The sequence below is a fragment of the Pteropus vampyrus genome, unplaced genomic scaffold (genome assembly GCF_000151845.1).
Source record: "Pteropus vampyrus isolate Shadow unplaced genomic scaffold, Pvam_2.0 Scaffold453, whole genome shotgun sequence".
NCBI lineage: Eukaryota > Metazoa > Chordata > Mammalia > Chiroptera > Pteropodidae > Pteropus > Pteropus vampyrus.
The window spans coordinates 1,023,666-1,050,323 of record NW_011889234.1 but is presented as its reverse complement, the minus strand read 5'-3'; the positions used below and the strand labels follow the sequence as shown (position 1 = coordinate 1,050,323).

The window sequence follows — 26,658 nt, the reverse complement described above, 5'->3', positions numbered from 1 at the left end:
GTCAAATGTTAATGGGCACCTGAAAAATTATATAATTGTATTAACCAATGTTACTCCAATAAACTTAATTAAAAAAAAAATAAAATCAGAAAAAAAAAAAAGTACTTTAAAAGAGACAACTAAGGACTAAAACATTTCTGTCCCTGCTCATGCTTGGCCTGTATTCGATTCTTTTATATTACCAAAGTTCCTAAAATGATAATATGCTTCTCAGAAAACAAGACCAGAAAGTCCCCTAGGTTTAACCATTAAAGTCTTAAACAAAAGTCTGCAGAAAGCAGCAAATTCATCGGGATTAGATACTTATTTGGAACAAAGACATTGGATAAAAGAATATTCATGGGAAATTCTATCATTTTCTAAAGTCAGCATCCAACACTGGCAGTCAACTCATGCTTATGCCACCCTTTTTCCATAGTGGTTCTGTCCCTGTGCCAAGCTCTGTTCTAAGCACTTTACATGTATTAACTGATTTATTCCCCAGAACCACCTCATGAAATATGAACTATTATAACCCTCATTTTTAGATAAGAAAATTAGGGTTCACAACTCAAACTCTAGCTAGCACCCTGCAACTGCTGAATGTACATGGGGTAGAGGGGGAGGAGAGAACTACGTTGGAAAACTAAATTAAACGACAAACTCCTCCAACTCTTTTCCTATTATAAAGTATTAAAAAAAGAGAGAGAGTTTACCTAAATGCTATTGCCCTAACATGGGAATAAACTTCTATAATACTGACTAACCATTTTAATTTTCTCAGTAATTCAATCAATCATTTAAAATTGGGTTTAAAAGTTCCTTGAAGAAAATTTAAACTAGGAAAAAATGAATAAAATGGATTTTCCCCAACACTTTAAATCTATAGCAATCAATGAAATAAAGAAAATGGAACACTGAGTCCATGGTCATCTTTTTACATTCTAGGAGTAAACCATATTAATATTATGCAGGTTATGGGCCTACCCAAAAAAAAGTACAGTGTAAGGATTATTTGAGACAGTTAAATTACTCCCGGAAATAGAATAATCTGGGTTTTCTCTAGTCCTTATAAAACACTAACCAAGTTACATGCATTTAAAAAACGGGCAACAATAATAGTCTCAAAGTATCTTCCCCAAGACATTAATTATACAGGGGACACCAGTAACTTCACAGTGGGAGAGACCTGGCAGATACCATCTTAACTGATCAATGTTAACATATCTGCAGTGAGACATTTTGATATCATGTGATTATGATGCACTGAGGACACATCACTTCCATGGCATGCTGCCCCAAAATGCATAACCCTATATACAGGGTCCTTTGTGGATTACCAAATCTACAAAATCAGCTCTGTAGGCACATGATTTTATCATCCTATAAAATGATTACAATATTTCCCACGCCTCATAGGATTTCTCAGGAGAACTGAATGAGAACAACAAAACTGGATTTAAATTTGGAAGTTGGGCCATCTGCTTGGTTCACTCACTAAATACATAAATCATAGACTTTTGGGTCACTTGAAATTATTCAAACTGTGAGAGGTAAGTCAGTGATTCTCAAGAACCTAATGTAATGTAAAAAAAAATCAAGTATTTGTTAAATGCCTAATACACATTTAGTTAGGTATACAAAGTAGGCCTTAATAATACTTTATTAATTTATGGTGATGCTGCTCCACTACTTAAGATTTAATTATTCTGTCAAAGATTCATCTTTATTTCTCAGTATCTAAACAACTGTTTACAAGCTCTTCTTTGTAGATAACTTTGATACCATGTAGAAAAATTCTAATTTTCTACTGCTCTTAACATACAACAAATAGAAATAAAATCAAAGGCCTCAAAAATCATTGCAATTAATTTCAAGGTTGAATACTCTATAAATGTTTGATTCTAAACAGGGGAAAAAAGAGTACATCTAAATCAACTAAGATTTTATATACGTATTCCTTGTTCTTACAGGGAGGTTAACTTTAAATCTTTTATAGCCTCATAATTCCATTACAAGTTTTAGTTTTCTCTTTGGTTCATGAAAAGTTCTCAAAAGTAGCAGCTGATCTTTCTTTGACCAAATCATGTTTTCCCCATAAATTTTTATAGCAGTAATTTAGAGACATTGTGTGTAGGAGGCTAAGAACATCTATTTTTTAGCAGAGTGAATATTTTAAATCACTCAGTATGGTATTCCTATTTAACTCTTTTCATCAGCAAAATGGTAAATACATGTGGGAATATTTCTACGAATTTCCTCTCTCCACTCTTGATTATTCTTATATTTTCACATTACAAATACCCTAATTAGGTAAATTATTATGATCAATTTAAATTTAAGTTATTATGATCATAATTTGCAACTTTTCTTGTCACTAACTTAACTTCCATTTTATACATAATCAAGAGTGAATACTTCTCCCTTACAAAGAGATTAGAAAATGATCAAAAACAAACACATGGTAATGGGCAACATGTCAGTATTTTAGCAAGCAGATTCAGTTTTTCATGAATTTCCTAGAGAAAGAAAAAAAATCTCATTTAAACCTTTTCTTTTAGTGAAAATAAAATAATCCAGAAAAAGATACTACTGTTAACTTATCATTGTTCATTTTTTAGCAGAAAGATCACCCATCCCCCATCAATCATCGGATCTAAAATTATTAAATCTCTTCCCATCAGAGAAAGAACAACAAAATATTCAGGTAGAAACAGTATTTAAAATCCTTATAAAGAAACACTCTCACTATTAAAAAAAATTCTTACTTTTCCTATCTTGTGAAAATGTTTAAACAGTAAATTGTAGTTATCTCAAAGGCCTAGATTTCTTTGAGAAGACCTCAGAAGATTTATGGTCAAATAAACTAGATTCTGGAGAAACTGTCAATAGCTAACCAAAATACCATGATAGTATCATGATTCTAGCTACCAATCTCCTTCATAGAGCAACGACTGTCAAATTTAATAATTCAAAAGAAAACAATGGACAACATTAACTTCTAAGGCATATAAAACTAAATATTGTAGCTTGGACTGGGAAAATAGTACAAATGAAGAATTTTCCAATTTCTGTCAACAGGCAATTAACACTTATAGTTATTTTTCTTACGCTTTCTTTAAGGCTGATGGGAGGTGAGAGTAACAGTATAAAGTCTCTCTAAAAACACAAAAAGCCTGGGAGCTTGAGATTTAGTCAACCTTTTCCCTAAAAGGGAAGGAAATGTAATTCATACATAATATACTTCTAAAACTGTGGGAAAAAATGTGAAACGATTAAATATAAACAATCTGATTATGACTTGAATCATTCTTTTACAAACTTACCTTTAACCTGAAGGACTGAAAATGTGACACTTAAAATTAAGCCAGAGAACAGCTACCTCTATTCCACAGCTATCACCAGAAGCTACACCACCTTCTCACCAGAGGATAAAATCTAGACAGTATTAAAGCATCTCTCAATTACACTTGGAATCACACACTGAATAGCTGTCTGCTCAGTGTTCTTTCACTTAAGCACCTCATAATGTGTGTGGGTGAGCCTGTGTTACGCAAAATAGGTAAGCACTATATAATTCCAGATTCTATTGGCTGAAGTGAGAATTCACTTCTCCCTCATCTCCTCCGTAAGGAAGTCTGTGGCCCAAAGGGGAAGAAACGGAAGTAAATGGGAAACACAGAACAATTTTTAACACAGGCTTATTTTCAAGTTATGGAATAAGGTACTTCAAAAGGGAGAGTTCTATTTCTTAAAGGGCTGACTGAATTAACTATATAAATGCTCTAAAATGTCAGAAGTATAACTGAGATACTATACCTTTTCATGACATGTAACAGACTATTTTAACAGATTGAGTATTATACTCAATCTGTTAAGGAACACTCCATTTAAAACAAGAATCAATAATTCATATGTGAAGAAAGAATGCCTTATTAGCACTATCAAATCAGATTTTTTTGGTTTTGTTATCAACACTATATTATCCCAGGCATAAGAACAGGTGAAAATTCAATCACATTTTCAATTGATCATGGTTGTTTATTTCCAGCTTTATACTTTAAAAATAAATCAGATTCATTTGGTGCTCATGAACATGGAGAAATGACAGCAGTACCCAGAGGTGAGATGGGATTGTACAAGCTTCGTCAAATAGCTATTGAAGGCACCATACTTATCGACCTTAGCTGCTCTCTTAGATTACCCTACCTGTAAGTTCATTTGAGGAGTTACTGCCTGCTATACTTTCTCTTACTGCCATACCTTCTCTTAAGAAATGTTTTCTTATGGTGAAAGGCTGTGCAAGGAACTAATCTATTCCTTGACACAACCAAAGGTGAGCCTGCTTTATACTTAATTATATTCGAGATTTTTTTAAAGCATGCTAAATTAAGTCAGAGTAAATGCTGGTTCATCCCTGTTCAATAAGTTGCATACACAAACTTATACATACTATCCACCTATTATGCTGATATTCACAACTTGAGTCTAGGGGCCGATATTCTCTTATATAAAAATACTTTTGGTGGTCCTAAGTCTAATAATACTTTGTCACTTAATGCCTTGGCACAAGATGAACCACCCTGTACTTTATAGCAGCAAGTTTACTTCTGCTGCTTCCCAGCATTCCACAACTGTGTCATATCCCTCCCCCAACTCCCCCCAAAGCTGTTCTTCAATAAATCTGCATAACATTTCTTTTGCTTCTGTTAGCAGCAGGCCCACATAGGTTACTGTGACATAAATCTGCTCAGGTATCCTACTTTTGTCCAATATAGATACACATCCAGTCCAGGAAACATCTTTACAAATGATCTGGACATAGTCTAAGATTTTGCTCTTTGGTGAGCCTGCCTTGTCATGTGATATTAGGCTAATGAAATTGCTCAAGAAGCCGGACATGACAGGTCCAGTACTCATACTAAATAGAATGCAGTTGTGATGGACTCTTTGTGCCACAACAAATACTAAACAGAATGGAGATGTGACTGACCCTCTATTCCACAAAACCTTTAGACTAACATATTGACTCTCTTATTGTGGGAATATATTTCTTGCTCAACTCCTAGGGCAACCGAAGTATTTACAGCCCATACGCTATCATCATAAACTACTTCAACAATTGAAAGAGCATTAAGAATATAAAAATTCCTTATGTATTTTGAGCTCTGTATTTATACAAAACAGTCTGAGGGAATATATTTTTCTTAAAGAGCTCTAACAAGACATTAAAAACAAAACCTCTATATATTTCCTGAGTATGATGAACTATTTTTATAACAGGACAGAGACTCATACTTATAAGAGAAAGAAAGGCTAGAATTAAATTTTTAAATTTTTCTTTCCCAATCTGAATTATGACTTTTTTTTTCGGTAAAGAAACTTTCCTTTTGCTTTTCACATTGCTTTATTTACAATGATGTTTGATTAATAACATCAGGAAGGCCACGTCAAATACAAAAACAAAACTGTTTCTTGGCTAGTGAGAAGTTATCAAACTTTGGCAAATGAACCTGAATCTAAATGACCTTTACCCTACTCTCCATATCTGGCACGGCTTACAGGTGTCTTAAAACTTCCTTGTCTTCATGTACAATGCCTGGACTTTTGGCAATAATCTCAGTTAAGGTCAGAGACCAATGATAAACTCCCAATACTCTGAAAATGTTTAAAAATCATTCCAGAAAAAAAAACCTATACAAAACAAAGTGCACTTACCTTACAATTTCTATGCCTTTTAAGATCCTTTTCTTATTTTTTTAGTTGTAGCCTAAGGTTTTGATTTCACCTTTGTACACACCTGACCTCTGAGAGCTTTGCTTCTTCTTTAATGATCTCTGAATACTTCCAAGGATGCAATGAAGAACTCATTCCACACAGTCCCTTTGTTTCTAGCCACACCCACAGCTGCTGTGTAAATTATTTCGTCCTTTACTTCCACCTCACTGATGACACTTAGGTCATGTTCCTCTAACCCATAGGCAAACTCATATAGATGGCATTTGTTATTCTACAGTAAGTCTTTACGAATATCCACATGTGCCCAGTTTTTTACTTGCCAAATCCATGTAACTACAATCCTTTTGAGGAAAGGTACAGTGAAGCCTAAGATTTTTCAACAAGGCATAACTCTTCCTTGTTGGAGGTAGGAAGAAGAAAAAAAACTCATTGGTTTTACTGCATTATACAATGACATTTTAAAGCTGAAAAGAATCTTAAAGACTATCCTCTTCTTGTTCAGTTTTCTTTTCAACTCCCTCATTTTATAGACGAGTAGAAAGTTATATCTAGGGAGGGTAAGTGACTTGATGAAGGGCATTGGGTTAAGTAGTGGAGCTAGCTAACAAATCTTTTATTTTTATGTTAGTTTTTTTCATTAGTTTTTTTTTGGAGGCAGTACTACAAATGCTAAAAAACAGAGCAGATAATATTTGCATAATATTTACCTTATGTTATGTAAATATTATCACATAGATGGCCAAATATTCACCTTCAGCTCTAGTCTTTACACTGTGTTGTTAAAATTTTATACTACAAGAAAAAAGCTGAAAACTAGACAAATAAAAATGATGACAGGCATATTATGGAGATTTGTTTCTTTTGGCACAATAGAATTAGCTGTTCACACTTGCACTTTGTGGACTTTGCTAACCTGGAATCTCCTTAAACAAATCAAAAAAAAAAAAAAAGTAAGTATCGATAGTACTGCCACAGATGACTCACATAATGGGAAATTTAACTTTGGGTGGTGAACACATATGCAATATACAGATGATGTATATAGAATTTTACACTAGAATTCTATATAATTTTATTAACTAATGCCACCCTAGTAAATTTAATTTAAAAAAAAGAAAAAAATCAGTTCATTGTAAACAAAAAGTATGACAACAATGATCAATATCTCCATATATCTGGACAATGGAGAAAATGTCTTTATAATATTTTTTTCAACAGTGGATAGACTACCAAGCAAGATAAGAAAAAACATTCCCTTAAGCATATTAATTTGCAAAAATCCAGGCTGTTACAACATAATCCTTTTGCTGATATTTATTGAACTACAATAAAACAAGGGAGAACAAAAGCACAAACCTATCGAATACCAAGCCATTAAGAGTTGATGTGAAAACATCTTTAAGAGGCACAATTCTGTATAAATATTGGGAGATTACGCTTTAATAGATTACGAGATCACAGAGATATTTCTTAAACAACATTCGGTCAAGTTTTTTAACATTGATGAATATAATATGGCTTGAATTGGAAATCGATGTCTTCTAGAATTTTGTTGTGTTAAAAATATATTCATTTAATGCTATTTTAATTGTTTTTTTTTACTTCCAATAAGACTTTGACTGCAACAACTTCCATTCTGCTAACTACAGTTCTTTTCCCTGTTGTCAAAGGATTACTGTACTTAAAACTGGAACCTAGAAAATCTAGGTTATTGCCTCAGCTAACATTTCAAAGTAATAATTTAGTTTCTCCTGACTACGTTTGTTAGGACTGACCACTCGACAGGAATGGATTCTTTTTTTTGAACTAGCTCTTCACGTTAATTTATCTTTTTTTTCCAGTTAGTCACCTCAGATAAAACAGGCTCTTCCCATTCACATAATTTAGAATCTATATTCTATACTCTAGATACCTGAAAAGAAGGAACACTATTAAATTGAGTTGCCTTGTAATTTCAGCTCAGGCTAAGACTGAATAGATGAAAAACAATCAGTTTTCTTTATAATACTGCCTTAAAATGAAATTTCTAAAATTGATGTTATAAGAGCTTAGGGGATAAGGAACGACTTTCTGATTGGAAAAGGTATATAAAATGGTTCTTGAAATATTAAAATATTTTACAGTTAAGTAGTAAACATACATAGATTGCCTACAATGGGTCAGGTACTGTGCTACGAGTTATAGATACAAAAATTAAGTGAGAAATATTCCTATCTTAACAGAGCTATTAAAATTAGAAAAAAACTTTCCCCCTATTTTTCTAAGATTTCCTGTTTTTAATATATGTCTTTTAAGTAAAGTTATACATGATACACTTGTTTTTAGAAGTGATCAGATTTGCAAATGTACTTTTCCAAAGTACTAATACAATTTTAACTAGCATCAACATTTCTTTTTCTGTCCCACTAGAGAAAAAAAAAATTTTTTTTAAACAGGACCTCGAAATGTCCTAAAATTTTACATTTTTAGCCAAAGTTACAGACCGAGTTGAACTAATGTGACATCTATAATGAGTTTTAAAAAATTCTTAATTTGCTTCGATTGTTATCTTTAATTATTTGTCTTAATTATGTCTCCTGACTTTACTGGAGTTTTATTGTAGAATATATGATAGTATGTTTAGATTTCTACACATATCTTTGAATTCCATTTAGCTGATAATTCTCAGCAAGAATCTCCTCTATTAATATTTTCACATACTAACATTTGTCAAAGCAGTGGGTTTAATCATGTAAGCTAACATGATTATTTTTCATAATAGAAATAAACAAGATTCTAACTGACAAATTGTTCTTTCACTTTGAGGCCCTGACATCGATATATAAGTGCTGATATTTGGATCTGTAAGTTTGGCGGAGTTTTTGTTGTTGTTGTTTTACACCTTTGACCAAAGAGTATCACTGTGTTTACTGAGCCAAGTATCTACCAGGACAAATAGCAAAGCTTCCTATTCATTCTAGCTAAATCAATTAGGTTATTCACACATTTATTGAATACTTGCCAAAAGCCCTTTTTTTGGTACCAGTAAAAAGCCATATTATAATAAAGGTTTATTTTGTTTTGGAAAAAAGCCAGGGTCCTCAAATTCACTGTGTTAACTTTGCAACTCTTGCTTCACTTGCCTTCAAAATTGTGTAGGTGGAGGAAAGAAACCAAGACATTCAGAACAAAATGTGAAGTCAAGGGAAATTTTTAGACAGCAATAAATTGTGAAAATGACTTAAACTCACTGTTAGAACAATCTTTTATAGAGAAACATAAATGTAGGCACTTTAATATACCTTTGACATTCGATGAAAAAATACTAGGCTCAGAATACCATAAATTCAGATCTTATTTGTTTAAGCTAATTTGGGCTCATTTTCATATAAATAATACCTCAATAAACTGTAATTAAAATCATATTTGAATAGGTTTTGTATAATTGCTATTCTTAATAACTCATGAAATATATTATTCCTTTTATGATTATAAAAATGTTCTTCAGACTATAAATTTTCGAAGACCACTCAAAGTCACACTGCATTTTGGAAAATCCACTTTAAGTAAACCATACTATATCTGTGAAACTCACTAATACCTATATAAAAACCAAACAAATAAATACATTGCTGATTCTAAAAGATGCAGAATACAGTCTACTTGCTAATATTGCTGTTCTATATACAGTCACAGGAACTTAATGACTCTAATGTTAGGTTAACCTAGCACCATCTAAGGCAATGTACAGACTATTAAGTTTTTATTTAAATCATTACTTACCTCCCTAGAAACAATGTAATTTTTGTTAGAAATGATTCTCCACTCTTATACTACCAAGAATTATTGTAGTGGCTAAAACAGAAAGCTCCCCATTTGACATGTCCCAATAAGCTCCATTACTTCTGATTTTTATATTTTAAACCATATGTCTTTTGGATCCCCCATAATTGAAATTCTTTCCAACTTTTTCTCAAATTTAAAGTGACATGGCTATCCCTGTCTATGTTACATTTATCACTGAATATATAATAAATGCTCAGTAAACAATTGTTTTAATGTTGTCATTACTTACCTGTAAAATAATCTAAGGTTTCAAGATCCATTTTACATAACTTTTCCAATTAGGAAGTCCCCTTAAACTCTACATCCAGCTTTGTAATATAGTTATGTATGACCTTGTGCTATCTTCTATTAAAGCTGAAAACTCTCTAAAGGATAAACTTTGTCTTGATCATTTTGCAGCACTTAATAATAAAGGAAAAATAGATGTTAAATATGTTTAAGTTATATCTTATGGAGTCTGCACTTTAATGTGGTGGATGATAAAGCATAAATATTTCTATGGTATCAAGAAATTTAAAAGAAAATATTAAAATTTTCTAAAGACTGTAGAATGTTAAAACATTATGGGGATGAGCATAGTCATTCATATATATAGTAATGTAACATAAGAAAGAAAGGTGCTATCTAAATGATTACATAAGAGACTGGAATGTAAGTATCATTTTCCACTTCCTTTTATATTTTGGGGGTTAGAAAGGAAGAGTAACCACACAAGGGCTATCTTATTATCCTTTTCAGTAAAAATTGAGTTTTCCTTTTCAGACTAAAATCAGTCATAGAAATCAATACATAAAGCCTTTGCTAGTGTCTTCCATCACTCCTTACTCCTAACTCCAACTCTCCCCAAGATCCTGAGTTTCTCTAGAACAGAACCTTAGTATGTCATGATTATGAATTTCTTGATCCAATGTCCCAGTCTGCTCAAGGCCTTGAAGTGTTAACCTAGAAGAACGTTAATCTATAAAGACACTGCCTTATATCACAAGAACTATCAATAAATTTGATTACTACAGCTAATAGGAAAATTAATAGTATGAGATTTGTTAAAGTGGCACCAAATTATATTTCAATATATTTTCAAAGCTCTTAAGAGGTGAAAAGTCCTAGCAACTCTCATTTAAACCAGTAATTTGGAAGTGAAATCATACAAATCCCAAATTAGTGCTAAACACTAAAACTCAAAAAAAAAAAAAAAAAAATCGACCTGGTCTTTCCTAGTTGTGTGCTAACCTTTAAAATGAAAAAGGGAAACACTATCAAGTGTTAAAGACATCTACTTTCTGCTGCTCAGCAAACATTTAATCTTCCTGTGGTATAATGGTATCTTCATTTCCTTTTTGGAAATACATACAGTTTACGTATATCTGGTGGAATTGATTACGCCCTCAAACTCAAACTCGATGGCTGGACACATGGCTCAGTCCAAGTAAGAGTTTCATTTCCCCTGTCTATAAGGGGAATAGCCAGTCTGAAAAAAATGAGATGCAGTGAGACCTCTGCTGGGTCTTCTAGGAAAAGATGGTCACTCTTTCCAGACACACAAGAGACTGTGAGGACTTAGGGGCTGAAGGGATTGAAGTTATCTTTTACTCATGTAGGGCTGGAGAATAAAGCCAAAACTGTGGAAGCAGTGCTAAAAAACGTAAAGAAATCAAGTCCTGATGACATTGTTTGAGCCTTGGGTGGAGGCATTCTTGAAGCCACACCTATCCCAGGCTAGTTTATACAAACCAATAAATCTTTTCCCCATTTAAGCCAGTTTGAGTGGAGTTTTATGTCACAATATAGAGTCTTAACTGATAGAAACACTATTTTAAGTGTAATTGTTTCCACAAGAATAAATACACTAGACCTCAGTTTCAAAAACAAGGTACAAAAAAAATCACCTTGCTTCATAGATGATTCTAGTTTTTCAAAGTCCAATCTCAAGAACTCCTTGCTAAGTTCAAAGGCTACAAGACTTTATATCTTCTGCTTTATACTGTCCTAACACAAAGGAAATTTTTTTGGTGTCACAAATGAATGAATAAGAATAAAAAGCCAACAATGGAAAAAAGAAATAACAAGTACAGGGGGAGCAAATCATCTATAGAAGCTGTAAATAGTAACCAGATGTGTGTTTTTATTAAAGGCCTAAATAAGAGTCAGAGACTAAAGCTGATACTATTAAGCATATTCAACTACATATTGACTAATGCAAAGATATCAAAATACTAAAATCAAAGTTTCTATTGAAAAAGCAGCCAATAAAATCAAAATTCAAAGGAAAACTCCTTGGGAAACTGAAATAGACAAATCACTATATAATTTCAAAAGAGGTAATACTTATACCAAAATTACTGATTTTAAATATTCTGTAAATATGACATACTATTGATTCAAGTCATTCTAAAAATGTTTAGAAAAAGAAGATTTAACAGAGTATGTAAATTGCAACAACTAAAGATATGTAAGAGTAATATGGAAGTAGTACTTCTACTTTCCAGGGATCTTGGTGACTTAACTAACAAGAAAGGGAGAAAAACAAACAAAGCATAGAATAAAACATTAAGATGAATATCTTTGTGCTTCTCAGATTAACTGAAGTGAGCTTCTACTTGCGTATTTTAGATCTACATTTTAAATACCAGGTGTGAATGCTCTTATAATACTCTTATGATCACAATGAGACTATTACTATAGAGTCTGTGTGCAAAAGGATGAGATAAATTATTATTAGTTGAATAAAGTAACAGAGTGGTTAAAAGAGTTCTGGAGTCAGACTGTCTAGGTTTGTCTCCTGGCACTATCATTTAATAGCTGTCATTTCCTTACCTGTAAATCTAAGATAATATAAGTAAATAATATTAACATGTATGCAGTGCCTATCATAATAAGTACCGGGCATTTTACAAAGATCTTTACATATTAATTCTTTCACTCCTAATAATGTTCTTAGGAGATAAATAATATTACCATTTCTGTTTTACAGATGAAGAAACTGAGGCCCAGATTAGAGAAATTACCTGAGGTCACATAGCTATCTGGGATGAAAACCTGAGAAGTTCTGACTAAGAGTCTATACTTACAATCATTATAGTCTATTACCTTTCGATAACATATTACCTACCTCAAATGATTGTTATGAAAATTAAACAAAGTGCTTAGCATATAACAGTAGCTCAATAAAAGTTTATTGTTACAATTCTTCTGATATTCAATTTCTCTTTATTTGAATATTTATATTATCAATTATTTAGAAATGATTATTTTAGTATAGAAACAACTCTTGCTAAACAGAAATTTTTAGGGAGAGGGATAATTCTGGAAATTAATTTTTATGAAGTAATAAATCATTCTTCAAAAAATTCTTTAGTCTGGTACTCCTGAGGCTCCCGCGAATTTGAACTTGGGCATGGGAATCTGTGGTACCTTTGAGACATCCATGGGGAGATTTGGTAATATTTACCCATATGGGAAACACAAACCTGGAACTCTTCAACATACAGATGAAATTAAATTACCTTGGAGTAAGAGAAGAGAGCCTAAGACTAAGTCTTGAGGAATTCAAAAATTTAGTAATCTGAAAAAGCAGCAGCATCTCTGGAAATAAAAAAGTAACAGCATCAAGCTGTGTGTGGTGTAAAGTGAAGCATGTTTTAAAAAGTAGGAAAATGTGGTCGACAGTGTCAAATATGCTGCTGAGACTTTGCAATATGGAGATAATAGGTGATCTCCACAGCTATTTCAAATAATTAAATTTTATTATTTTATTTAGAGCATACTTACATATCTTTTTATCAAGAATAACAAGCATTTGAGATATGTTTATAATTATACTGGATCTACCTTCCTACTATCTCCAGCCCCCATAATGCCCATCTACCAAAGACACTATTGGTGAGGCATTCTGTAATGGAACTACAGTCTAATGGCATTTTCCTGATTTTAAGTTAAGCACCGCATTAGGCACTAACTAGGAAGACCTCTCCCCCCGCAAAAAATAAAAATAAAAAAGAAAAAGAAAAAGAAAAAAAGAATGAAAGAAAAAGAAAGAAAGAAAAAACAACAGCATTCAGTTCCTGTTTTCAGGAAACTTATGTAAGATAATTTAATTTCAATATAGTATAGTAAAAGCAGTGTCTCGACTCCACAGAAACAAAGAACATTCATCCCAGTTCAGGGGGTGGGGTTTGACTGCTTACAGACAAACAATATCCACTCGTTCATTTTCTGAGTAGCTCTTATGTACCTTGTATGCTAGATCCTGGGAACACAAAAATAAGCTTAGTTAGACCTCTGTACCCGTGTAATTCATGGTTTAGTGAAATATGTCCAGACATGTTAAAAGAGAAATTCTAATACAATGTGGTAAGTGCTATAACAGGTATTAAACAAATGTTAACTAAATAACAATAAAAAGGCCTGAGACCCTAACCTAAAACTGGCTGAGCTGGAGAAGACTCTACAGAAGGATAATACTCATGATGGGCTTTGAAGGATGAAAAGGCCCCAGCCAGAGACATTTATTCCAGGCAAAGGGAGTAACATATGCAAAGGTTCAAAAGTGTTTTGAGAACAGTAAGAATTTCATTATGACTTAAGCACAGTAATGAAGAGAAACTGAGGGAGAAGCTAGAGAGGTAAGTGAAGGTCAAAAGTCCAACTATTTAAGAACTTTACAAGCCAAGACAGAATTTGGAACAGATTTTACAGCAAATGGGGAATTAGAGATGGGACTGACATAATTACATTTATTCCACCCCCTGCTCCAACCTGTTCTGCCCCAATCTTTCTATTTCTGTAAATGGTACCACTATTAACCCAGTGATTGCTCATACTGAAAACCTGGAAGTCCTTAATACCACCTTCTTCCTCATCCTCCACATCCTGTCCATTACCATGTCTTATTATTTCACTACTAAAACATACTCAACTCTCCTGCTCTTTTTTGTTCTGCTCTTTATTGTCCTGCTCTTTGCCTAGCTGTCTCCTCATTCTCGAACACTTGAGATAGCAGCTTAAGTGTTCAAGAGTTAAGAACTGCTTTCTCTGACCACCCAATATAATCATTATTCTCTCTCATAACACCTTGTTCTGATTTACTTGTATTTAAAACTATCTCCCTTCCTAGCCTGTGATTTTCATTAGGAAAGAACTGTCTCATTTTGTCCTCTCACTGTATACTCAATGCCTGCAGTGTCTTCTACATAGTAGGCATTCAAGAAATATTTTTTTAAAGACTGTGTGGGAAAATAACTTTGAAAGCAGTATGGAGGATGTGTGAAGAGGAGGAGGAGGATGTGAGAAACGTGAAAAGACTAGTACCAGCGAGAACAGATAAAAACAGCCCAGGTGAAAGATTATGAAGAGCAAACCTTGTCAAAATGATAGAAGTAAAAGATAGAAAAAGCAGTACTTGAGAAACCAAACCAAGGCAGAATCAACAGGTTCCTGACTTGGGCATGTAGAGAGTGATCCATTAACTTCCATTAGGATTGAAGGAGGCAGAACAGATAAGGAAAGAAAAATAAAGAGGTCTTTTTTGACCATGGTAAGTTTGAAGAATTTTAGTTAATATACACAGAAGGGAGGTCCTGGGCTGGGGACAGATCGTCCCCTCTCTTTTTTCTCCTCTACTAAACCAAATCAGGGTGCCAATAATAATAAAAATACTTTCCAATTTTTGAGCATCTACTTTGTGCTTGACACTGAACTGAAAGCTTTGTATAATATTTCTTTTCCTTTCAAGAATCTTACTAGGAACGCATTCAAAGCTTTGAGAAGTAAACTGAGTCAACTGCCCAAGGGAACAGAGCTGCTAATCAGTGGGGGAGAGGTATGGATACAGTTTTCTTCAAACCAAAGCCTCTTTCTATTACACTAACCTCTAACTTGAATGACCACCTATGAAGTTGGTTCTGGAAAGGGAAAACCAGCAAAGCTAAAGAAGCTATCAGACTGAGAAAATAGGGAATGAGTCTAAGAACAAGAGACTGCGAAAAGAACAAGTTTAATAAAACTTGATGTAAACCAGCTAGAGACAAAGAAGTAAAGTTATGATTTAAAGACCTTCTAAGTCAGAAGGGGCCTCATACTATCATGTACTTCTATAAAGTGTTGTCCATGGCACACAGCAGTAACGTATCTGGGAGATTGTTAAAAATGTAGAATCTCAAGGCCCATCCAGACTTATTGAGACTATGCATCTCAATATGATCCACAGGTAGTTCTCACAAGACATTAATGTTTGAGAAGCACTGGCCTAATACCATTGCATAGATGAAGACACTGAACAGGTTAAAAAAACAGTTTGTTAGAACTCTAGTCTCTCAGTCTTGTACTGATTCTGCTTCTTTAGGTTCCCTCCAAACAGACACAATATAACTCTGAACTTCATTAACCTGAGGTTTTGGCCACAGAAACATTTAGGAGTTGAAATGAGTTTAAATCAGGTTTTTACTGACCATTTTGATTTGTTTCCACTCCACCTGGAATTTTAAGTGCCCCCATGAATTTTCTCCAATCATTTTTTTTAACATCACAAATGTCTTAGTCCATTCAGGCTGCTATAACAGAATACCGTAGACTAGATGGCTTATAAACAACAGAGATTTATTTCCCACAGTTCTGGAAACTGGGAAGTCCAAGATCAAGGCACTGGTAGATTCAGTGTCAGGTGAGGATCTGATTCCTGGTTCACTGAAAGCTATCTTTTTGCTGTCTCCTCACATGACAAAAGGAGGGAGGGATTTCTCTGGGGTCTTTTATAATGTCATTAATCTCATTCAAGAGAGCTCAGCTGCCTTCATTGCCTAATCACCCCTCAAAGGCTCTACACCTCCAAATACCATCATAATGGAGATTAGGTCTCAACATATGAATTGGGGTGGAGGGGCAAAAATCATTCAGTCTATTAGTACTACATGAAACACAAACATGCTATAACCCTGACTATAAAGAATTCTTCAGTTCACACAGTAAGTTTCAATCCTGAATGCTCAATGTGAAGAAGCAGTAAAGACACAGAAACTAGAGACATTTTCTATAGGCAAATCATTTAAAGTCATAGTAAATCATTTATAGTCATGGAATCATGGAATATGGAGCTGGAAGAGACCTTACAAGGTTGAGATGACAGAGAGAGTTCATCTAGAATGCCAGCCATACAGCTGCTGACCATGCTGTACCTAAAAGGAGTCTGAAGCTGGTTTGGGGTCAGTGATTAGTTATATTTGCCATGGGCTGATTCTAAAGAAGGCTATCATAGAGTTGCTGACCTTAAAAGATAAGGAAACTAAGGCCCGGAGGTTAAGAGAAATATATGAGGCACATAATAAATGGACCCGAACTCTAGGTCTGTTGACTTCTGGTATAGCGGTTTTTATCCCAAATCACACTGCTTCTCCTGATACATTTATTCGATAAAAAAATAAAATGATTTTCATGTAATAGATAATAAAAATCAAACAAATTAAAATTTAACTGGGAATAAACAAGTCCTCGGAATTTACAAGCCCTATAATAAAGATTTACATGTACGTGTAAATAAATTCAGAGGCTTAAATGAAACCCACAACCTCTAGGTTGTATCATTATAATCAATGAATGATCTCTGACTCAGATTGTTTTCTGACAATTTTACTTTATGGTGAATTTTTCCATGTGACAATTCTGTAGAGTTTAGCCATGATGATGCAGGGAACCTAGGTGCTATGATGGAGCTTTCAATTTAAGAAGTGGGTGGAGAATGAGGGGGCATATTGAATCATTAACAGCCTACTCAGTTCTGAAACCTAGCAAATCCTTTTTGGAAGCCATTTTAAAGACAGCTTCAAGAGGCAAATTCTGGCTAAAGCCTTAAAAGACTGATCTGTAAGAGCTGAACTATACACAAATAAATTGGCATGCCATTTCTAAAAGAGACACAACAAAGAAGCTTCAGAAAATTGGGATTTTCTTATTGTTGAATAAATGTCTCTGATGAATTGAAAAAAAGGTCTGGTATCACAGAAGTTACAGATCTGTTCTATGTTGAATAGTTTAAGAGTCCACCTCACAATTCATTGCTTCTTTGAGGACTAGTTCAGAGACTGAATTATCCCATTTTAAATGAAAATTACAGAAAAGTAATAAGTAAATTTAAAAAGCTTTCAGATACATGAAGTCTGTCTATAGTACTGTGGTTTCTAATTAGAAGCAGGTAGTACTTTACAAAAGACACATTTTTAACACATTTGCTCATGAGTGATAAAGTTAACTAGTTTTGTAATTTGGAATGTTTTGGTCTGTTGGTAAATTTAAAAGTGTGGTGGTGAGAAACGATTTGAAGAAAAATCCACTGTGTTAACTGTAGTCTAAAATGAAAGGAAATCAGCTTTTAGTGCTTCCAGTACATGCAGTCCATTAAATTTGGCGTAAACCCTGAGGAACGTGAAGTACTGTGGATATATCTGCCGAGAACCAGGAATACAACACTAGGGTTCTGAAGAACCAACAAAGCACTTCCAACTGTTTTCACTTGTTAAAAAACAAAACTGAACTTCAATATGCCTTCTAAAGATTAAGCCAACTATGCTGAACACTACAACAGGCATCTACCAAGTAGCAAAAAATCAGGGCCAATCACCTTGGCCATGGATGGAAGGAGAGAAGTTACAAACTTCTTCACCACATTAACTGACCTTTTTATCTTTTCCTCTTGACTGTCAAAAAGCTCAACAGAAGTCCAGGCACAGTTTTTCCCCAAGGCCATTTACAATTAACCTAATATTACAGTGATGATGAAGATCCTGTTTATTTGACGTTTTTGGAAAATATAACATATACCAAGAGCTGAAAAGAGCTTTTGAAATTCCACTATGCTATTAATTCCATTATCAAATATTGCCAGTTTAGGTATCAGTTCTGGACAAATGTAGGATTAACTCATGAGGATTTAAAATTAGTGAGTTTATTACTGTTTCCAATATTATTCAGTTCAAAAAGTAGTGCATCCTATACGTCACACAGTTATCTTAATCTACCGTCTCTCCCACAGAATAGGCACCAATAACAAGGGAAAGAAAAGATAAAGTTACATAGGTAAGACAAAAAGGAAAAGTATTACATCTGTCCAATATGTAATTTGTTTAAGGCCCTTAATTCACTCCAAGCCTATATTATAAGTATACAAAATAGCAGACAAATGTAGAAAACTGTGGAAGCGCAATGGGCACTACTAAGCTGGCAAAGGAAGATAAACAGCTACTGGAAGAGCGATGAAAAGATGAAAGTGAGAGATGACGTGAGAGAGGCAGGGATATGGAATACAAGTATCTTGTAATGTATAAGCTGAAAAAGAATAACCTGAAACCTGATGCTGCAAAAATCGATAGAGCTTAATAAATGGAATTTTTAAATAATTCTTAATTGTTAACTATCATTATTAATAATTCCAAATTAAGTACAGGCTTTATAGTGGTCATAATGTTTAAGTCAACATGAAATATATAATGTTCCTTTTGCAAAGCAACTTTTTTCCTTGGAATAGAGGCTGTACTATTACAATTCTGTGTTTCATTTGTAAATTTGCATCCTCAGCTCATTAGGTCATAGACATTTTGGATCCATGGTCATGTTTACGATTTTGTGAGAACCAATTTTTTTCTTTCCTTCCTTTTCTTTATCCCTCCCCCTCTCTCTTTCTCTTCCTCCTCTATCCTGTTATTTATATATTCCACAAAAACAAAAATGAAAACCAGATTCATAACCCTACTACCAAATCAACAGACTGAAAGCTATTTTTAAAAGGAACTCCATATTAATAACGTCATCGTAGAATTTCAAAGTTCTTCATGAAAAATTGCCATTTTAATTTTACAGATGAATTAAGGATAGCCTGTTAAAGACTTTCAGGGTTAAAGGAAAGCCCAGGAATTAAACATGGGCTCTGTGTTCCATCCTAATAAGTTAATGTTTAAAACACATTAAATAATCCAGCCTCACAGCTTCATCCTGGTAATATGTAGAGTAAATGAAGAAAGAGTCTGGCTACCCATCTGTACACACACATATACACATATGTACAGCAAAGGAACAAAAACTGAATGAATTAAAGAACTAGATTCCTAATAATTTTCTAAAAAACATTTAAACCTGGAAGCTTTGTTGAAGTGTTCCTTATACATTTATATACCTATATTCTTAGTGGTCACTATGCGATTTATTATATAATAAAGGTTCACAAATTCTACTTTCTTCCATTAAATTCTGCATATTACTGGCTAAAAATACAAAAGAAAACATTGTGCCCTCCCATTATGCATAATTAACTAGAAAAAGAATGGTTTTATTTATTCAATGTTATCAGTAGAGTAAAAATCATTAAAAAGTTTAGTTTTTCAGGTTAGAAAATGTATTCCTGTAAAAAATGATTCCTATAAAAAACCATTCAAAATTAGTCATCTCTTCATGTATATTGTCACATGAGTAGAATATGTAGAAAATCCATGTTTATAGAGGGTTTTGGGGGGGGGGCTTTAAAGCATTTGAAGGGTAAGATCCAATTTTTCTATAATTTTAATAATAAAGACTTCAAAACAGTTCTTTATGGGAAATCAGCATGTTCTTGAAACTACTAACCCGATAATTGAAGCATGAATAAAAAGACCTGAGAGCCAGATTCATCTAGCTAAAAGTATGCTAGTCTTTCAGTTCCACAGTGTGTGACATAGCAACAAGAAAGTTATACAATTTCATTATAAATGCCATCTCTTCAGTCTTGAATGTATGTTACAAATGAGCTTACCTGCATAACTACTTTGAGTACTTAAGTATTAAGAAATGGTCATGGTCTTGTTGTGTATAAGTGTATATGTTTTAATGTATCAAACAGAACTTAAATATCCAAACAAAGCCTCATCCATTTTAGTCACTTTCAAAGGTTATATCCTTATTCTAAACGATTCTACAATTGTCCAGAACATTATTAAAACTCCTTTTTAATCTATGGATGGATTTGATTTTTACAAACAGAATGGATCTGATTTTAGAAAGAGCCTAAAGTTATTCCTTATTTTCATTCTGTCAAAATCCTTTCTGAGTCATATCTAATAAATAAAATGAGATATCATGTGACTAATACTCCCATTTTCCTTAAAAACAAGAAGCAAATATAAAGTATATATAGTAATGAGCTATTGTCTTAAACTGGCTAGGAAAGCAATTTTTTGAACAGTTCCAAAAATATTTTGAGTAATGCTAATATTGTTGAAATAAGTGTATAGCTTCAAGGGTGACTAAAGCAGACTTATTTTGAATGTGCATAAAATAAATATCCTTACTTTAAAGCAAAGATGGACAACCAGGCCCTACTCAATCTGGTCTCCTCTACCCTGCCTTTATCTTTCTGACTTAATTTCCTGCTACGCTCTCTCACTCTAATCCAGCCACACTGGTCTTCTTGTAGTTTCTTGCATTCTAGTCAAGCTCCTGTCTCAGGGCCAGCTGTTCCTTCTGCCTAGAATGTCTTGCCCAAGATTACCTGCAAGACTTACTCCCTCACTTCTTTCAGGTCTTTACTCAAATATCTATCACTTTCTCAATGAGGTCTTTTCTGCATCTTCCTCCCTCCCCAAACTCACATCCCTTCTTTATTTTCGTGTGTGTATGTAATACTACTCATTATATAAATTTTCAAACATACACAAAATTAGAGAGAATATAAGAAATCTCATGTGTCCATCATCTACCTTCAACAATTTTCAATAATATAGACCATCTTGTTTCATCTATGCTCCTTTCCCCTCTAAATTATTTTAAATTAAAAATCCTGAGATCATCATAGTTTAATTCATAAATACATTGTATTTCTAAAAGGTAAGGACTCTTGTTTAAAAACTGTAACACATTACCACAACGAAAAAAATTAACAATTCCTTTTCACCAAATATCCAGTCAATGTCCTAATTTCCTCCAAGTTTTCATAAATGTCTTCTTAACAGTTAGTTTGCTCAAAGTAGGATCTAAGTAAGGTTGGTCCACACTGCATTTGGTGGATATGTCTTTTAAGTCTCTTTTAATCTTATAGTTCCCTTTCCGTCTCTTACTTCTTGCTATTTCTTGCTATTTATTTCTTGAAGAAGCCAGGTCATTTGTCCTTAAAACATTAAATATTTTATTTATTTATCTATTGTCTATGTCATATTATTAGAATGTGAACACCACAAGGCAGGGATTTTAGCCTGTGTAATAGCAGCATGTAAACCAGTGCCTGACACTAAAAGGCATGCAATAAATACTTAAGGAATATTTAACATTTATGCCAAAGGTCTACTGTCCACTCAACAGCAGAAATTGCTAATCACAGGTACTCTTTCCTGCTGAGTCTAACTAAGGACTCCCAATTTTCTGAATAATGTTCAAACACTCTAGGCAGCCACCACCAAACAATCGGATTTGGTACCCAAAGTGAAATCTATTTATTATCCCTGCTTTCGCCCCCTTCGAAATAAGTGTACTTCTATCTCCAAAACAGATTCAACATACTTTGTATGTTGAATACTTTGTATGTTGAAACTGCGCTGAAGTTTAGCATGATAAATTACTGTCTTTCTTGTCAAGTATGTTTAAACATTTCTTAGCTTATTTTACAATTTAGGGGAAAAAGCAAATTGTAGCCAAAACACTAACAGAAAAAAGAAACTGCAGAAGATGGTGGGAAACCAGGGGTACTACATATATTTAAAATTAGCGACATCCCAAGAGATTCATTATAAAATAAAATTAGCAATAAATTTTTTGAAAAGGAAGTAAATTGTATGTGTTTTGAATTAAAAACTTTTTTTTAAGAAAAACAACATGAATGACCAAGATTAACTGGGGGATGACGAATGTCAGGATCTTCCCATTTATAGGCACCAGCAACACATTCTATTTTTCTGTAAATGGTATTTTGAGCTGTATAAAAGTTGTTACAGAAGTGATACAAGGACTACTATATAGAACTCACTTTTTCGGAAATAAAAGTTTATTGTGGCAAAAAAATAAAAAAAATTAAAACATTTTGTACAATATTCTGAAAAAATAATGTCTTAGACTCATTTACAATTCATTTCTCTTAAATTACCTGATGAAGCTCTCTTTTCCTAAGTTTATCTCTGAAGAAAGCTATGCTAATTGAAAGGCTCCAATCAGATGTTCATATATCTCCAATACTTATTTCTATTAAAAAAATCAGAAATTCCTTGACATTCACTCAAGAAATCTTGTGCTTTCCCTTTATTACCTGCAAATTCATTTGGTAACATCAAAAATTATGTAGGACCTACTACGTGTATAATATATTACGCAATTATTTTTAACCTCTGGAAGGAAAAATTATTATTAGTGGTCTTTCAAGATAACATTAAAAAAAAGCTAGTGGTATAACTTAAAATTATGTCAAGTTCTTTTGGTGACCAATATTTCTTATTTTGAGGTTCTCACACTTCAGTCTGGGGAAATTTTTCTCTGGCAGAGATCAAACTCAAACCAAGAAAACAATAAACAGCCACTACCACATGTGTAAAAAAATCTCCAACAGCCCAAATCCCTGGAAAGAATGATTTCTATTTACTTTTCCTGTGTGATCTATTTAGAGGGAATCTGAAAAGGATGGCTAGAAATCTATAAACAGAAAGTGCTAAGTGGAATTCACTGTTTATAGATTTTAGCTAGAATAATGTTGCCAGGACTCTTTAAAAACATCTTCATCAGGTTTCCTTCATTCTATTGATTGTCTTCCTTTTTTCTACTGGCTCTTAAATTTGTTGTATTCTCCTCAATTAAAAGACACAAATGTAACTTTTGGAATAACATAATTTTTCCAAAGAAACTCCTAGAACCATCTCAGTGCCACCATATACTTGTCATCATGGAATTTTAATATAGTTAAAATATATGTAATAAGACAATCCATATAAGCCTTTCTGATTTAACAAATACTAGGATAGTTTCATATTGATGTGCCATGGTTAAGATGTATATATTTGAGAAAGTTAGAAAGATAGTTTTAAGTTCTAAGTCTTTTGGCTTAAAATCTTTATCAGCTACAGAAATTTCTGAGTGAAAACTGTTATTCACAGAACTACTATAGTTCTTATCATATGACCTACTGAACACAGGTATATTCTGACGTATACTCTGAATACACCAGTGACATTTTGACAACCTGAAATGAAGTTGAAACAAAGTCAAATGGAAACATACTTAGGCTTCCCCTTGAAACTTGCCTCTGTACCATTAGGCAGTACTAGAGACTCAGTTCCCTGCCTTGTACTTTTCAGTCATTTCCTTTAAGGGGTCCCCCCAAAAATCAAGAAACCTGCGATGCCAGCTTTCGCTGGTCAACACTAACTTCTGCCTTTGGACTTTAGTGATTGAGCAAAGACATTGTGCTAGTAGCTTCCTTAAAGTAAAATACCTCTGATAAACTTGATTTGTAAATGCTACAGAAAAAGTTCAACATAACCAACTGTAAGATCACTTAAAGATAATTTTAAGGAGAGCACAGATTCCACATCCCTCCAAAAAATTTGCCACTAAGCCACGATTTCTATTTCACTTTTTTCAAGTCAACAATTAACATTACAGCCTTCCATAACACTAATAAAAAAACTAGGTGACAGTTTTCTCCTTAAAAGTTGTAAATTTATTAGACGAGTCATTATAACCACTTCACTACATGCAACTTTCCATACATTTAACTGTTTTATTTTCCAATTGTTTTAAATTCAAGATCTATTTTAATATGTTACAGAAAGGGAACTAGTTAGATGACTGGGGGGAAAATATCAAAATAACAGATGTCTCACTTTCCTTTTCTAATGGAACTACCACAGTCTAAAATCTGGGGGCAACTAGTAATACAAAATTAAATTAAAAAGAATTTAAGATAAGTGAAAGTACACACGGTTACTACAGTTCTGACCATTATTCACCTCAGGAAATAACTAGTAGAAATGACGCTTGATTTAAATTTTTGGCACCTTCCAGTTTGGTTCAACTACCAAAATAAATAAACTTGTCCTCAGAGTTAAGTATTTTCCTTCAGAAGAGGCTGTTGGTATGAATAAACAAGGAATTCATATATTGTATTTACAGTAAGGACAATGTTTTGAGAGATGTATATCTGATCACCCTGGGAAAACATTTTGTTAGTTATAAAGAACACATCATAAACTGAAACAACTGTAGAAACTGAACCTTCTTCACAATTTAAAATTTTATATTCACACTATTATGCAAACTAAATAATTTTTTAAAACTCTTACGTTTCCCCTCAATCATGAAATACATATTCAATGTTGAAAAAGACAAAGGCAGTTCTGAAACAAAAGATCAACTGCTATGAAAACAAAATGACATTTTGCAGAATAGGTACACAGCCTCAGAACCAAAACAAATAGACGACCTCTTCATACACTCAAAGCTTCAGCCTTTAGCACAACCAGCACCTATGGATAAAGTGCTCACTTAACATTTGTTGGTGACTAAACGATGGAAAGGTTGATGGTGCTGTAAAAACCAAGACCCATTTCCTTGTGTGCAGAGATTAAAATCTGTTAAACCTACATTTAAAAATCTCTGCCCTCCCACTCCATCATCGCTCTCTTGCCTTGTAAGAGACCTGCATGTACAAAAATAAAAGTAGATGGTGAGGTGACTTTATGATTTACAGCATTTTCCCCACTTGGAGCCTTTTTAAAGAGTCCTTTGAGGTTTTAAGAAACAAACACTATGTAAAAAGAGTTATTGTTTGAACTACCTAACAATTACCCAGACTTCTTTTAGACTTCTGTTAACCTATAAGTAAAATGAGCATCTTTAACTTTGGAGAACGAGTTCCTACTCATAAATGCTTTCAGCTCCTCAAATCCCAGGCGCGGTTGGCAGATCAAGCATATCCATCAATTAGAGGGCTCTTCCGGGCCTCAGTTTATCCACTTACAGAAACGGGCGTATTAACTTGTTTCTTTGGGGGCCCGGAGGTGTAATTAATCAGTGTTTTAAAATGCTGTGAGATCCAGAGATGAAAGGAAAGGCGAGAGCCACTCAGACATGATGACAATAATCATAACAATAAAAAGAATGACTAACTTAGAAGTCTGCGTTATGTAAGGAAGGAGAAAGAAGTTATCAGATTCTCACAAACAAAAGAAAAGCCTACCGCCCCCTTTGTTTCTTTCATTTCTCTCTTCCTCCCTACCCCCGCACAGCTCCCCTCGCGCAGCTGGCGGCCAGCGCTGGGCTCTGGGCTCGGACCCGGCCGCCGCGCGCCCCGCTCTCAGGCGGAGGGGGAGGGCGCGCCCCGCCGGCTCCTGACAAAGGCGCTTCCTCCTGCTAGGACGCGGGATGCAGGCGCCGCAAACTCCGCTCCTGGCCGCCTCCGGCGCGGGGGCGCGCAGGCGGCCCGCCACCCCGGGAAGCCGCCGAGGAAGTTGCGCGCCCACCTTGCCCGCACCCTTCACCAACCCCGCCGCGACCCCTCCCGCGGCGCGCTGCGGCCACTCACCGGACAACCGCTGGTGGCCGGAATCCCAGCACGGCTCCGAAACCCGGAGCGAGGGGGTGAAGTGTGCGTGCGCCGGTCGCGCGAGCAGACAGCGCGGCGTTTCGCCGCCGCCTTCCTCGCCAGCCGGCCAAGCCGGGCGACGGGAAGTTGGCTGAGGAGCCGAGCGCTGAGGGGCCGCGGGCGGAGGGAGAGGCGCGGGGTCCGCTTTGTGGTGCGCTCCCGAGGGCTCGACGCAAATCCGAGCGCGCGGCAAGGCTTGTGCTGCTGGTGGAGGCGGCGGCGGCGGCGGCGGCGCCCCCCCCGACGGTCCCTCCGCCTCACACCGCCTCTGGGTCACTGACACACACTCGGTGGGAGGGGAGGGGACTAGCAGGAGGGCGGGGCAGGAGGGAGGGGACAGGGCCGAGCCACAGCGGGAGGCGGTGCCGCGGCGCCTTGTGGTCTCTTGGGAGTTGTAGTTCCCCCACCGAAGGGAAAAAGGGATACATTGTTGAAGCGTCCCTCTCGCTCTGCACTGCGCATGCTCGGGGAGAGAGGGTCAGCCTCCACTGTTACTATGGTCACCGACACACTAAGGAAGAGAACTTGTTTAGTGCTGCTGA

At 34.8% G+C, this 26,658-nt stretch overlaps 1 protein-coding gene across 1 annotated transcript in view; it reads right to left on the bottom strand.

The window, feature by feature from the left end:
• PELI1 (pellino E3 ubiquitin protein ligase 1) overlaps window positions 1–26,440 on the bottom strand; it is a 45,950-nt gene extending 19,510 nt beyond the window's left edge. Inside the window, exon 1 of the mRNA XM_011381865.2 lies at window positions 26,057–26,440. The gene's annotated coding sequence lies outside the window, so the exon portion shown is untranslated. The remainder of the gene's footprint in view (window positions 1–26,056) is intronic.
• Window positions 26,441–26,658: the final 218 nt, after the last annotated feature.